This window comes from Amblyraja radiata, chromosome 12, assembly GCF_010909765.2.
Source record: "Amblyraja radiata isolate CabotCenter1 chromosome 12, sAmbRad1.1.pri, whole genome shotgun sequence".
In the NCBI taxonomy this organism is placed as follows: Eukaryota; Metazoa; Chordata; class Chondrichthyes; order Rajiformes; family Rajidae; genus Amblyraja; species Amblyraja radiata.
In genome coordinates, this window is record NC_045967.1 from 61,793,235 (window position 1) to 61,803,987 (window position 10,753).

General features: G+C 48.6%; 1 long non-coding RNA gene across 2 annotated transcripts; it reads right to left on the reverse strand.

Annotated features, from left to right (window-relative positions):
• Positions 1-5,563: 5,563 nt before the first annotated feature.
• Positions 5,564-10,363, reverse strand: LOC116979281. 2 transcript variants are annotated; one of them, XR_004413667.1, is made up of 3 exons: positions 10,251-10,363; positions 6,553-6,652; positions 5,564-5,656 (listed from the first exon to the last, which is right to left on the reverse strand). It is a non-coding gene; the product is annotated as an uncharacterized LOC116979281 (long non-coding RNA). The 2 variants fall into 2 exon arrangements; XR_004413668.1 differs by having other exon boundaries at positions 6,553-6,655.
• Between the last annotated feature and the right edge of the window lie 390 nt (positions 10,364-10,753).

Below are 10,753 nucleotides of genomic sequence, written 5' to 3' on the forward strand. Positions count from 1 at the left end.
CGGTCTACTTGCGATCTACTGTTACTCCGGGGCATGCGGTTGGAGAGGGCGATCTCCGCAGAAGGACACACCTACCTTCTGACATTGTCTTAATGATGTGAAGGAAACACATGAGGAGACTTCTGACTTCCTGTTGACTGAACTTGCAATAAGTGGGTGCCCCGCCCCCTGCTGATGCTCTCCTTTGTCCAGTCTGCAAGAGAGGTAGACAACGGATAAGTGCCAGAGAATTAAATTGATGGTTTAGTTTAGAGATACAGCGCGGAAACAGGCCCTTCGGCCCAGCAAGCCTGCGCCGACCAGCGATCCCCGCACATCAGCACTATCCTACACACACTAGAGACAATTTGGGGATGATCAGCCAAGATCACATTGAATGGCGGTGCTGGCTCGAAGGGCCGAATGGCCTCCTCCTGCACCTATTGCCTATTGTCTAATTTACACTTATACCAAACCAATTAACCTACAAACTGTACGTCTTTGGAGTGTGGGAGGAAACCGAAGATCTCGGAGAAAACCACGCAGGTCACGGGGAGAACGTACAAACTCCGTACAGACAGCACCCGTAGTCGGGATTGAACTCGGGTCTCTGGCGCTGTGAGGCAGCAACTCTACCGCTGTGCCACCGTTTCGCCACTGGTCTGCGTTAGTTGAGTTGAGTTTATTACTCAGACGTGTTCCGAGGCACAGTGAAAAGCTATTTTGTTGCGTGCTGGCCAGTCAGCGGAAAGACTATAGAAGTCCACAACCGATTATCCAGCAACTGGACTGATGGGTGGACTTGATTGGGGTTATGTATAGCATCATCTAATCAGATTGTACAGCACGCAAAACAGTTGCTCACTTTATCCCTGTAACATGACCATAATAAACCTGACCCTGAGCCTAGACCTCCCTGCTCTGGGGAAATGTTTGTGGCCATCCATCTTATCTCTGCCCTCGTGATTTTGCAAACCTCAATCAGGCCTCACCTCATCCACCTACGCTTCAGGGAAAATAATCCCAGCCTTTCCCAGCCTCTACCTTTCACTCCAGATCCACAGAATATTACTGGGCCATGGGGATTAACTCAGCGGACCGGACAACACCTTGGAGTGAGAGAGTGAGTTAATGTTTCATCATGCTGGAACCACTGCTGTTTCTCCCTCCACAAACGCTGCCCGACCCACCGAGCATTTCCTGCATTTCCACATAGAAACATAGAAACATAGAAATTAGGTGCAGGAGTAGGCCATTCGGCCCTTCGAGCCTGCACCGCCATTCAATATGATCATGGCTGATCATCCAACTCAGTATCCCGTACCTGCCTTCTCTCCATACCCTCTGATCCCCTTAGCCACAAGGGCCACATCTAACTCCCTCTTAAATATAGCCAATGAACTGGCCTCGACTACCCTCTGTGGCAGGGAGTTCCAGAGATTCACCACTCTCTGTGTGAAAAAAGTTCTTCTCATCTCGGTTTTAAAGGATTTCCCCCTTATCCTTAAGCTGTGACCCCTTGTCCTGGACTTCCCCAACATCGGGAGCAATCTTCCTGCATCTAGCCTGTCCAACCCCTTAAGAATTTTGTAAGTTTCTATAAGATCCCCTCTCAATCTCCTAAATTCTAGAGAGTATAAACCAAGTCTATCCAGTCTTTCTTCATAAGACAGTCCTGACATCCCAGGAATCAGTCTGGTGAACCTTCTCTGCACTCCCTCTATGGCAATAATGTCCTTCCTCAGATTTGGAGACCAAAACTGTACGCAATACTCCAGGTGTGGTCTCACCAAGACCCTGTACAACTGCAGTAGAACCTCCCTGCTCCTATACTCAAATCCTTTTGCTATGAAAGCTAACATACCATTCGCTTTCTTCACTGCCTGCTGCACCTGCATGCCCACTTTCAATGACTGGTGTACCATGACACCCAGGTCTCGCTGCATCTCCCCTTTTCCTAGTCGGCCACCATTTAGATAATAGTCTGCTTTCCTGTTTTTGCCACCAAAATGGATAACCTCACATTTATCCACATTATACTGCATCTGCCAAACATTTGCCCACTCACCCAGCCTATCCAAGTCACCTTGCAGTCTCCTAGCATCCTCCTCACAGCTAACACTGCCCCCCAGCTTAGTGTCATCCGCAAACTTGGAGATATTGCCTTCAATTCCCTCATCCAGATCATTAATATATATTGTAAATAGCTGGGGTCCCAGCACTGAGCCTTGCGGTACCCCACTAGTCACTGCCTGCCATTGTGAAAAGGACCCGTTTACTCCTACTCTTTGCTTCCTGTTTGCCAGCCAGTTCTCTATCCACATCAATACTGAACCCCCAATGCCGTGTGCTTTAAGTTTGTAAACTAATCTCTTATGTGGGACCTTGTCGAAAGCCTTCTGGAAGTCCAGATACACCACATCCACTGGTTCTCCCCTATCCACGCTACTAGTTACATCCTCGAAAAATTCTATAAGATTCGTCAGACATGATTTACCTTTTGTAAATCCATGCTGACTTTGTCCAATGATTTCACCACTTTCCAAATGTGCTGCTATCCCATCTTTAATAACTGACTCTAGCAGTTTCCCCACTACCGATGTTAGACTAACTGGTCTGTAATTCCCCGTTTTCTCTCTCCCTCCCTTCTTAAAAAGTGGGGTTACGTTTGCTACCCGCCAATCCTCAGGAACTACTCCAGAATCTAAAGAGTTTTGAAAGATTATTACTAATGCATCCACTATTTCTGGAGCTACTTCCTTAAGTACTCTGGGATGCAGCCTATCTGGCCCTGGGGATTTATCGGCCTTTAATCCATTTAATTTACACAACACCACTTCCCGGCTAACCTGGATTTCACTCAATTCCTCCAACTCCTTTGACCCGCGGTCCCCTGCTATTTCCGGCAGATTATTTATGTCTTCCTTAGTGAAGACGGAACCAAAGTAGTTATTCAATTGGTCCGCCATATCCTTGTTCCCCATGATCAACTCACCCGTTTCTGACTGCAAGGGACCTACATTTGTTTTAACTAATCTCTTTCTTTTCACATATCTATAAAAAGTTTGCAGTCAGTTTTTATGTTCCCTGCCAGTTTTCTTTCATGATCTATTTTTCCTTTCCTAATTAAGCCCTTTGTCCTCCTCTGCTGGTCTCTGAATTTCTCCCAGTCCTCCGGTATGCTGCTTTTTCTGGCTAATTTGTACGCATCATCCTTCGCTTTGATACTATCCCTGATTTCCCTTGTTATCCACGGATGCACTACCTTCCCTGATTTATTCTTTTGCCAAACTGGGATGAACAATTTTTGTAGTTCATCCATGCAGTCTTTAAATGTCTTCTATTGCATATCCACCGTCAACCCTTTTAGAATTAATTGCCAGTCAATCTTGGCCAATTCACGTCTCATACCCTCAAAGTTACCTTTCTTTAAGTTCAGAACCATTGTTTCTGAATTAACAATGTCACTCTCCAACCTAATGAAGAACTCAACCATATTATGGTCACTCTTGCCCAAGGGGGCACGTACAACAAGACTGCTAACTAACCCTTCCTCATTACTCAATACCCAGTCTAAAATAGCCTGCTCTCACGTTGGTTCCTCTACATGTTGATTTAAATAACTATCCCGCATACATTCCAAAAAATCCTCTTCCTCAGCACCCCTGCCAATTTGATTCACCCAATCTATATGTAGATTGAAGTCACCCATTATAACGGTTTTGCCTTTGTCGCACGCATTTCTAATTTCCTGTTTGATACCATCTCCAACTTCACTACTACTGTTAGGTGGCCTGTACACAACACCCACCAGCGTTTTCTGCCCCTTAGTGTTTCGCAGCTCTACCCATACCGATTCCACATCCTGCAAACTAATGTCCTTCCTTTCCATTGCGTTAATCTCCTCTCTAATCAGCAACGCTACCCCACCTCCTTTTCCTTTCTCTCTATCCTTCCTGAATATGGAATATCCCTGGATGTTCAGCTCCCAGCCTTGGTCACCCTGGAGCCATGTCTCCGTGATCCCAACTATATCATAGTCATTAATAGCTATCTGCACATTCAACTCATCCACCTTATTACGAATGCTCCTTGCATTGAGACACAAAGCCTTCAGGCTTGTTTTTACAACACTCTTACCCCTTATACAATTTTGTGGAAAAGTGGACCTTATTGATTTTTGCCCTGGATTTTCCGGCCTGCCACTTTTACTTTTCACCTTGCTACCTATTGCTTCTACCCTCATTTTACACCCCTCTGTCTCTACGCTCACACATTTAAGAAACCCTTTCCCTTTAACTCCATCCTCCACTAGCCCATTCGACACCCCACCCCCCTTATTCAGTTTAAAACCACCCGTGTAGCAGTGGCAAACCTGCCTGCCAGAATGCTGGTCCCACACCTGTTAAGATGGAATCCGTCCCCCTTACCCCAAAACAGATCCCAGTGATCTAAGAATTTAAATCCCTGCCCCGTGCGCCAGTTCCTCAGCCACACGTTCAGGTCCCGTATCTCCCTGTTCCTGCTCTCGCCAGCACGAGGAACTGGAAGCAAACCGGAGATAACAACCCTGGAGGTCCTGCTTTTCAGCATTTTTCCGAGCTCTCTAAAGTCACGCTGCAGAATATTTATCCCCTTATTTCCGACATCGTTTGTGCCGACATGCACTACCACTTCCGGATGTTCACCTTGAGGATTACTTTTACTTGACATGAGGATGTCAAGTAACAGAGACATGTTACTTGACATCCTCATACCTTCTCTAAAGCTGGATGTAACCAAATTGAAAATGCACATTAAGGTGGACAGTAGCCTATCCACCACACCCTAGCACTAGAAATTCACACACTAAGTGCTGGAGGAAGTCAACGGGCCAGGCAGCATCTTTGGAGAACATGCATGGGTGATGTTTCAGGTTGGGACCCATCTTCAGGCTGCAGAAGGGTTGGAAGAAGGGTCCCAACACAAAATATCACCTACCCATGTTCCCCAGAGGTGCTGCTTGAACTGCAAAGTTACTACAGCACTTAGTGTGTGTTCTTTTGTAAAAGAGAGATACTTTTGCCATTAATCTATAACCACTCTAGGAGAAATAAGGAACTGCAGGCGCTGCTTTAAAAAAAAAGAGCAACTCAACGGATCAAGCAGCATCTGTGAAGAACATGGATAGGTGACGTTTTAGGTCGGGTCTGAAGAGGGATCCTGACCTGAAGCATCGCCAAACCATGTTCTCCATAGATGCTGCCTGACCCGCTGAGTTACTCCAGCACTCTGTGAAACGTCACCTATCCATGTTCTCCATAGATGCTGCCTGACCCGCTGATTTACTCCAGCACTCTGTGAAACGTCACCTATCCATGTTCTCCACAGATGCTGCCTGACCCGCTGAGTTACTCCAGCACTCTGTGTGTCTACATTCTAGTACTATAGGGGGCACCTTCTCTGGTGCTCCAGACTGGCTAATGATAGGAAAAGTATCCCTCTTTTACAACTCAATGTATGAAGAACAGATTTTTTTTTTAAATGCCCTTTAGACAAATTGAAGGAGTTTATTTTACAAAGTCCACGGAATCGCGGCGATCCTCGGCTCTCTCCGGTGTGCCCGCGCCCGTCTCTGTGCTCAGGGAGCTGCGGGAATCATCATGTTTCAGCAGCAATCCCAACGAGGTAACGTAACCTGTTGACAGAAACACAATGCAGACTCAGTGCCCGAGACACGGCAGAATATCAATGGGAACCAGACGGACATAAAACCTCCGTAAAACCACTCCCTCCTTCGCAGATAACCCGAACACAAAAACATAGGCAATAGGTGCAGGAGTAGGCCATTCGGCCCTTTAAACCAGCACTGCCATTCAATGTGATCATGGCTGATCATCCACAATCAGTACACTGTTCCTGCTTTCTCCCCATATTCCCTGATTCCTTTAGCCCCAAGAGCTAAATCTAACTCTCTCTTGAAAACATCCAGTGAATCGGCCTCCACTGCCTTCTGTGGCAGAGAATTCCACAGATTCACAACTCTCTGGGTGAAGAAGTTTTTCCTCATCTCAGTCCTAAATGGCCGACCCCTTATTCCTAAACTGTGACCCCTGGTTCTGGACTCGCCCAACATGGAGAACATGGGCAACATCATGGAATCTCTATCCCGATGGATATGGGGCAAATACAGGCAAATGGGACCAGCTTGGAGGGGGCATGGTGGTGGGAATGGGCAAGATGGGCAGAAGGGCCTGTTCTGGTGCTGTCTGACTCTGACATCTAACAGCCGACACTTGTAGTTTGAACCTTGAGGCAGAGCGCGAGCATTCCGAGGGAGTGACGCCAATCATAAAACCACAAGTCATCGGAGCAGAGTAAGGCCATTCAGCCCATCGAGTCTATTCTGCCATTCAATCACGGCTGATCTATTTTTCCCTCTCAATCCCATTCTCCTGCCTTCTCCCTGTAACCCCTGATGCCCTCAACAACAAAACGCTGGTAAATAGGACTAGCATAGGTAGTGTGTCTTGGACAGCATGGATGAGTTGGGCTGAAGGGCCAGTCTCCGTGCTGCGCGACTGTAAGTTGTACCTGCGGATGTTAACTCTTTGTCGGTGAAGATGGCCGATCTGCGGGCAGCGGACCCGTTGATTGTTGACGAGATATTGAAGGGCAGCTCATCTCGAGCACTCTGCTTTGTACAAAATGGAAGTTTAGTTTAGAGATACAGCGCGGAAACAGGCCCTTCGGCCCACCGAGCCCGCGCTGACCAGCGATCACCCCGTACACTAACACTGTCACACACACACACGCCCACCACACACACACACACACACACACACACACACACACACACACACACACACACACACACACACACGCGCGCGCACGCACGCGCACGCGCACACACACACACACACACACGCACACACACACACACGGACAATTTAAAATTACGGGTGTTAGAGGTTTCGAGGAGAAGGCGGGAGAATGCGTTAGGACAATAGACAATAGGTGCAGGAGGAGGCCATTTGGCCCTTCGAGTCAGCACTGCCATTCAATGTGATCATGGCTGATCATCCCCAATCAGTACCCTGTTCCTGCCTTCTCCCCATATCCCCTGACTCCGCTATTTCTATGAGCCCTCTCTAGCTCTCTCTTGAAAGCATCCAGAGAACCGGCCTCCATCGCCCTCTGAGGCAGAGAATTCCACAGACTCACCGCTCTCTGTGTGAAAAAGTGTTTCCTCATCTCCGTTCTAAATGGCTTACTCCTTATTCTTAAACTGTGTGTGGCCCCTGGTTCTGGACTCCCCCAACATCGGGAACATGTTTCCTGCCTCTAGCATGTCCAAGCCCTTAATAATCTTATATGTTTCAATGAGATACCCTCTCATCCTTCTAAACTCCAGAGTTTACAAGCCCAGCTGCTCCATTCTCACAGCATATGACAGCCCCACCATCCCGGGAGGGAGAGATAGATCAGCCATGATTGAATGGTAGAGTAGACTTGATGGGCCGAATGGCCTAACTCTCCTCCTAACACTAATGACGTTTCGGGCCAGGACCCTTCTTCATACAGCCAACATTCCTTTTCTCCATAAATGCTGTCTGACCCGCTGAGTCATTCCGGCTTTTTGTGTCTATCTTCAGCCAACAAACATGTACGTCTTTGGAGTGAACATGTCGGCCACAATTCAGCAGCATGTTGACATTCTCTAATACACTTGATCCATCACAGCAGACTATTCACCAGCATGCCTGTTCAGGCTCTCTGTGAGTGTTGCAACCACAGTTGACAGACAGCTCACTCTTTACTGGTGAGTTTCACCCCAACTATTTACCTCAGCCCAATCAGAATATATTATTGCAACAGGTTCCCACAGCTCTGCTCATTGTCAGGACGAAAATGTCACCATTCTCATGTGGGAGATACAAGGTACTGGTGCTGGTTTTACAAACACGGGCACAGAGTGCTGGAGTAACTCAGCGGGTCAGGCAGCATCTGTGGAGAACATGGATAGGTGACCTCCCACATACTGCAAGCATCGCACTGAATCAGCTTGCCTGACATCTCCTTCTTTCGTCTCCTCTCCGAAGACTCTCGAGCCAAAGACTCACACTTTTCTCACATGGCACTTTCCTCACAAGGCCGCTCACTCACTGCTGCTCGCTAAGAGCAGTCTTGCTTAAATTGACTGATAAATTGCCTGATTTACCATTTTACAAACCAAATGCCTCAGTTTTCAACTGTTTTCCCAGCACTGACTCACTTCTCTCCTCCTACTTGGGCTAGAGCCAATCAGTCGTAACTCTTGCTAAACTCCTGCTGCTGTTGTTGCTCCCAAAGCTACAGCAGTTCTGGTCTCCAAATCTGAGGAAGGACATTATTGCCATAGAGGGAGTGCAGAGAAGGTTCACCAGACTGATTCCTGGGATGTCAGGACTGTCTTATGAAGAAAGACTGGATAGACTTGGTTTATACTCTCTAGAATTTAGGAGATTGAGAGGGGATCTTATAGAAACTTACAAAATTCTTAAGGGGTTAGACAGGCTAGATGCAGGAAGATTGCTCCCGATGTTGGGGAAGTCCAGGACAAGGGGTCACAGCTTAAGGATAAGGGGGAAATCCTTTAAAACCGAGATGAGAAGAACTTTTTTCACACAGAGAGTGGTGAATCTCTGGAACTCTCTGCCACAGAGGGTAGTCGAGGCCAGTTCATTGGCTATATTTAAGAGGGAGTTAGATGTGGCCCTTGTGGCTAAGGGGATCAGAGGGTATGGAGAGAAGGCAGATATGGGATACTGAGTTGGATGATCAGCCATGATCATATTGAATGGCGGTGCAGGCTCGAAGGGCCGAATGGCCTACTCCTGCACCTAATTTCTATGTTTCTATGTTTCTATGTGACGTTTCACAGAGTGCTGGAGTAACTCAGCGGGTCAGGCAGCATCTGTGGAGAACATGGATAGGTGACGTTTCACAGAGTGCTGGAGTAACTCAGCGGGTCAGGCAGCATCTGTGGAGAACATGGATAGCTGACGTTTCACAGAGTGCTGGAGTAACTCAGCGGGTCAGGCAGCATCTGTGGAGAACATGGATAGGTGACGTTTCGGGTCGGGACTCGTGGGGGGAGAGGAAAAAGAAATGTGATAAAAGTGCGTCAGGTAACAGGTGAACTCAGGTGAGAAGGGCTGTGATAGGTAAATGGATGGACAAAGGCCAGACATGAAAAAAAACCAGATAAACAGGCCCTTCATCCCACCGGGTGCACACCAACCAGCGATCCCCGCACATTAACACTATCCTACACCCACTAGGGACAATTTACATTTACACCAAGCCAATGAACCAACAAATCTGCATGTCTTTGGGGTGTGGGAGGAAGCCAAAGATCTCGGAGAAAACCCACGCAGTCACAGGGAGAACGTACTAACTCCGTAAACACAGCAGCCGTAGTTGGGATCAAACCCGGTGTCTGGCGCTTAGGGTTGCCAACTGTCCCGCATTAGCAGGGACATCCTGTATATTGGGCTAAATTGGTTTGTCCTGTACAGGACCGCCCTTGCCCCGTATGTGACTGCTACTACAATAAACCCATCGTAAATCCAAAATATCGTAAGTGGAAAATGCATTTAATACACCGAACCCACCATCACCCCCCCCCCCCCCCCCCCCTCCCTCCTCTTCAGTTCTCTGCCTCTGGAAGTGTTTTTAATTTCCACGTTTCAAATATCAAATCTCTTTGGCGTCTCTCAACAGCCCACCCCCACCCACCCCCAAACGACCCCACCCCCACACCCAACCCCCATCCCCACCACACCCCACCCCAACCCCACCCCCACCCCCACCACAACCCCCACACCAACCCACATCCCCACCTACACCCCAGCCTCACCCACACCCCACCCCCACACCCAACCCACATCCCCACCTACACCCCAGCCCCAATCCCACCCCCACCACCCCCCATCCCCACCGCACCCCACCCCCACCTCAACCCCATCCCCACCCACACCCCAGCCCGAACCCCACCCCCACTACACCCCACCCCCACCACACCCCACCCCCACCCCACATCCCCACCTACACCCCACCCCCACCCCCCACCCCAATAGACAATAGGTGCAGGAGTAGACCATTCAGCCCTTCGAGCCATTCAATGTGATCATGGCTGATCATCCCCAATCAGTACCCCGTTCCTGCCTTCTCCCCATATCCCCTGATTCCGCTATCTTTAAGAGCCCTATCTAGCTCTCTCTTGAAAGTGTCCACAGGTTCACACTTACGGCGTTAGAGAAGGTCAGGCTGAGGGAAGTCAGGTCCTTGAGTTTGAGCCGCTGCACATTGTCAAACAGCACCTTCAGCAGCGGCAGATAGAGCAGTGCGATCCGTGCATGCTGGCCCTGCAATAAACAAAGCAGTCATCAAACGCCCGGCAAAGACTGAACTGTGAGAGCCTGCCTGGCTGCCCACAGCTATTTACCCAAGTCCCTTCAGCTCTGCCGCGGAGACAATCAACTCTGCAGGCTGTCACCGAGAAAAGATCACCATTCTCATTCAGTAGACACTAGGAACTGCAGATGCTGGTTAGCAGTAAAAGACACAAAGTGCTGGAGTAACCCAATGGATCAGGTGGCATGTTTGGTGAACATGGATGGGTGATGTTTCGGGTCGGTACCCTTCTTTAGGCATTGTAGGAAGGGCAACGCAGACACAGGCCCTTCGGCCCATCAGGCCCATGCTGACCGAGTCGCCCTGCATCTGGGCCATTTCTCTCTAAATCTTCCTA